Here is a 5,714-nt window from a genome sequence, read left to right as displayed (position 1 = left end):
CCGAAAAAAACGCCTTACTATACTATGACGTTCTTTATGACATTTTGAGGTGAAAAAAAAATGTGACTTTTTTTGGCCGAAAAAAACGCCTTACTATACTATGACGTTTTTTATGACATTTTGAGGTCAAAAAAAAATTTGACTTTTTTTGGCCGAAAAAAACGCCTTACTATACTATGACGTTTTTTATGACATTTTGAGGTGAAAAAAAATGTGACTTTTTTTGTCCGAAAAAAACGCCTTACTATACTATGACGTTTTTTATGACATTTTGAGGTGAAAAAAAAATGTGACTTTTTTTGGCCGAAAAAAACGCCTTACTATACTATGACGTTTTTTATGACATTTTGAGGTGAAAAAAAAATTTGATTTTTTTTGGCCGATTTTGACGCCTTACTATACTATGACGTTTTTTATGACATTTTGAGGTGAAAAAAAAATGTGACTTTTTTTGTCCGAAAAAAACGCCTTACTATACTATGACGTTTTTTATGACATTTTGAGGTGAAAAAAAATTTTGATTTTTTTTGGCCGATTTTGACGGCTTACTATACTATGACGTTTTTTATGACATTTTGAGGTGAAAAAAAAAATTTGACTTTTTTTGGCCGAAAAAAACGCCTTACTATACTATGACGTTTTTTATGACATTTTGAGGTCAAAAAAAAATGTGACTTTTTTTGGCCGAAAAAAACGCCTTACTATACTATGACGTTTTTTATGACATTTTGAGGTCAAAAAAAAATGTGACTTTTTTTGGCCCATTTTGACGCCTTACTATACTATGACGTTTTTTATGACATTTTGAGGTAAAAAAAAAATGTGACTTTTTTTGTCCGAAAAAAACGCCTTACTATACTATGACGTTTTTTATGACATTTTGAGGTGAAAAAAAAATTTGATTTTTTTTGGCCGATTTTGACGCCTTACTATACTATGACGTTTTTTATGACATTTTGAGGTGAAAAAAATTTTTGACTTTTTTTGTCCGAAAAAAACGCCTTACTATACTATGACGTTTTTTATGACATTTTGAGGTGAAAAAAAATTTTGACTTTTTTTGTCCGAAAAAAACGCCTTACTATACTATGACGTTTTTTATGACATTTTGAGGTGAAAAAAAAATTTGACTTTTTTTGGCCGAAAAAAACGCCTTACTATACTATGACGTTTTTTATGACATTTTGAGGTGAAAAAAAAAATTGACTTTTTTTGTCCGAAAAAAACGCCTTACTATACTATGACGTTTTTTATGACATTTTGAGGTCAAAAAAAAATTTGACTTTTTTGGGCCCATTTTGACGCCTTACTATACTATGACGTTTTTTATGACATTTTGAGGTCAAAAAAAAATTTGACTTTTTTTGGCCGAAAAAAACGCCTTACTATACTATGACGTTTTTTATGACATTTTGAGGTGAAAAAAAATTTTGATTTTTTTTGGCCGATATTGACGCCTGACTATACTATGACGTTTTTTATGACATTTTGAGGTGAAAAAAAAATGTGACTTTTTTTGGCCGAACAAAACGCCTTACTATACTATGACGTTTTTTATGACATATTGAGGTGAAAAAAAAATGTGACTTTTTTTGCCCGAAAAAAACGCCTTACTATACTATGACGTTTTTTATGACATTTTGAGGTGAAAAAAAATTTTGACTTTTTTTGGCCGAAAAAAACGCCTTACTATACTATGACGTTCTTTATGACATTTTGAGGTGAAAAAAAATTTTGATTTTTTTTGGCCGATTTTGACGCCTTACTATACTATGACGTTTTTTATGACATTTTGAGGTCAAAAAAAAATGTGACTTTTTTTGGCCCATTTTGACGCCTTACTATACTATGACGTTTTTTATGACATTTTGAGGTCAAAAAAAAATGTGACTTTTTTTGGCCCATTTTGACGCCTTACTATACTATGACGTTTTTTATGACATTTTGAGGTCAAAAAAAAATGTGACTTTTTTTGGCCGAAAAAAACGCCTTACTATACTATGACGTTTTTTATGACATTTTGAGGTCAAAAAAAATTTGACTTTTTTTGGCCGAAAAAAACGGCTTACTATACTATGATGTTTTTTATGACATTTTGAGGTGAAAAAAAATGTGACTTTTTTTGGCCGAAAAAAAACGCCTTACTATACTATGACGTTTTTTATGACATTTTGAGGTGAAAAAAAAATGTGACTTTTTTTGGCCGAAAAAAAACGCCTTACTATACTATGACGTTTTTTATGACATTTTGAGGTGAAAAAAAATTTTGATTTTCTTTGGCCGATTTTGACGCCTTACTATACTATGACATTCTTTATGACATTTTGAGGTGAAAAAAAATTTTGACTTTTTTTGGCCGAAAAAAACGCCTTACTATACTATGACGTTTTTTATGACATTTTGAGGTGAAAAAAAAATTTGACTTTTTTTGGCCGAAAAAAACGCCTTACTATACTATGACGTTCTTTATGACATTTTGAGGTAAAAAAAAAATGTGACTTTTTTTGGCCGAAAAAAACGCCTTACTATACTATGACGTTTTTTATGACATTTTGAGGTGAAAAAAAAATGTGACTTTTTTTGTCCGAAAAAAACGCCTTACTATACTATGACGTTTTTTATGACATTTTGAGGTGAAAAAAAATTTTGATTTTTTTTGGCCGATTTTGACGCCTTACTATACTATGATGTTTTTTATGACATTTTGAGGTGAAAAAAAATTTTTGATTTTTTTTGGCCGATTTTGACGCCTTACTATACTATGATGTTTTTTATGACATCTTGAGGTGAAAAAAAATTTTTGATTTTTTTTGGCCGATTTTGACGCCTTAATATACTATGATGTTTTTTATGACATCTTGAGGTGAAAAAAAAATTTGACTTTTTTTGGCCGAAAAAAACGGCTTACTATACTATGATGTTTTTTATGACATTTTGAGGTGAAAAAAAAATTTGACTTTTTTTGGCCCATTTTGACGCCTTACTATACTATGACGTTTTTTATGACATTTTGAGGTCAAAAAAAAATATGATTTTTTTTGGCCGATTTTGACGCCTTACTATACTATGACGTTTTTTATGACATTTTGAGGTCAAAAAAATTTTTGACTTTTTTTGGCCGAAAAAAACGCCTTACTATACTATGACGTTTTTTATGACATTTTGAGGTGAAAAAAAATGTGACTTTTTTTGGCCGAAAAAAACGCCTTACTATACTATGACGTTTTTTATGACATTTTGAGGTGAAAAAAAAATGTGACTTTTTTTGGCCGAAAAAAACGCCTTACTATACTATGACGTTTTTTATGACATTTTGAGGTGAAAAAAATTTTTGATTTTTTTTGGCCGATTTTGACGCCTTACTATACTATGATGTTTTTTATGACATCTTGAGGTGAAAAAAAAATTTGACTTTTTTTGGCCGAAAAAAACGGCTTACTATACTATGATGTTTTTTATGACATTTTGAGGTGAAAAAAAAATGTGACTTTTTTTGGCCGAAAAAAACGGCTTACTATACTATGATGTTTTTTATGACATTTTGAGGTCAAAAAAAAATTTGACTTTTTTTGGCCCATTTTGACGCCTTACTATACTATGACGTTTTTTATGACATTTTGAGGTGAAAAAAAAATTTGACTTTTTTTGGCCCATTTTGACGCCTTACTATACTATGACGTTTTTTATGACATTTTGAGGTGAAAAAAAATTTGACTTTTTTTGGCCGAAAAAAATGCCTACTATACTATGACCATTTTTATGACATTTTGACTTTTTTTGTCCGATTTTGACGCCTTACCCCCTCTGCATTACAACAATTCAGAGGGAAATACTATGCTTTGTATTCCACTTCGTGTATTTATCAGCTTTAGAAACTATTATTTTTAACATATCAACATTTTACATACCAAAGAAATTATCAGCTGCAGGTATACAGGTATAAACATACTGCAGACAGCTGTCACACATCTGTAAGTTCATGTTAGCACGCCTCTAACGCTCACCCAGAAACCGGAGGAAATAAAGACAGAATAAATTATTTCTTAAAAACTCGGGAAAAACAAATGTGAATGAAAACTTACTGTCAGTTAGTGCGCGCAGTCCTTAGTCTTTGGGCGTATTTACTCCGTTTCTTGAACAGGTTGTGAAGGGAAAAACAACCATGACCATCACTTCTTCCTGTATGCTAATAGCTCCAGAATAAAACTGGCGTGGCACATACATAACGTCACATCCTGAAGCTATCACACATTACAAAATAAAAGCACGATGGCTTATAATAAGTAAAAATGTTCTCGTATGACAATACTTCATATCATATGCTACTGAGTCCAGTTTGTTTTAGTTCTGCTGTATTTTTGTTTTTTATGCTTATTCATTTATTCATTCACTCACAGTCATCCCGCTCATTCATGCTGCCTGCTCTGGTTCTTCAGCTCACTCCTTCCACAGTCACTTCCTCTGTACCTCCGCACTGAGCCTGCTCTCAGCCCTCGGTTCCTCTGAGCTTGTCCACCTTCCCTTTTCAGACGGATCAGCTCATCCTCCACATTGCCGGTCTTCTTCTTCTTCACGGCAGCATTGTCCGGTGTTCTCTCTTTTTTCTGTTTAAGTGTTGTAGTTTCTGCTCGTCGTCTCTTGTGAAGTTCACTTTGAGGCCGTGGAGCTTGGACTGCTGGATCAGCCTCTGCTTTTCCTCCATCGGTGTCTTAATGAGCAGAGGTCGTCGCTCTGTGTGAGCCGGGCCTCAGAATCAGCTGAAGGTCTTGGAAACGGTCTTGGAGGAACTCAGTGCTGGTCCCGGCCTGACTGGTGGCAGCCTGGCTCAGCTCCGGGTTAGGTCTCCAGGCTGCAGGAACGGTTTGAACGATGTCAGTTATTAATCGGTGTTATGGCTCTGCTGGTGACACAGCTGACAGGAACGGAAGAAATAAAAGGAGGAATCAGTCGTGGAAAAACCGTCAGACGACGCTGCGCTTCCGTCAGTCCTCAGCAGCACACCTGAGAAGTCTGAAGCTCATTGGATGAGAAAATGAAATTACGGACAGACAGAGAGACAGACGGAGAGAGATCTGGAATCAGCTCGGTCCTACAGTCTGAGCGGTTTCACAGCAGAACCTTTTTATTTCTTTATCAATCATCATAAAGATGATGGACAGATTCATTCTTCTTTTACGTTTTTCACCTGTTGCCTCGTGATCCTTATGAAAGACAATATTTCTTTGGTGTGATTTTACTACCAAACTAGTTTATGCACATTTTAAAATTTAAACTTGTTAAAATAACCTTACAGCTAAACCGGTTTGGGTTCAGAGACACTGCCTGACTGGAGGACAGACACCAGTGAAGTGTCTCTGTCCATGTGGAGGAGAGCGTTTCGTTTTAAGGCTCAGAAAAATGTCAAGTTACTTATTAGTTATTTTCATTTTGTACTTTTTCTTTCTCATAATCCTGAGTTTGAAAATCCAAACCAACTCAGTGTCACATGATTTTAACTTTTTAACCTGTGACTGAGTTTGCATCATCATTTGATTGACAGTTTCTATAATAATCATTCCCTCCTTTCCATTTAGCTTGTCTGTTCAGGTTTTTCCTTTCCTGGTGGATAAGAAGTTTTCATGCTGATCACAGCGGAGCTCAGTTAGCTTCTAGCTAAGCTAAGCTAGAAGCTAACTGGAGGCAGCCATGTTGACGGACAGATGAGGAGGCGGGAC

Source organism: Toxotes jaculatrix, chromosome 11, assembly GCF_017976425.1.
Source record: "Toxotes jaculatrix isolate fToxJac2 chromosome 11, fToxJac2.pri, whole genome shotgun sequence".
Taxonomy (NCBI): Eukaryota; Metazoa; Chordata; class Actinopteri; family Toxotidae; genus Toxotes; species Toxotes jaculatrix.
This window is presented reverse-complemented; position numbering follows the sequence as displayed.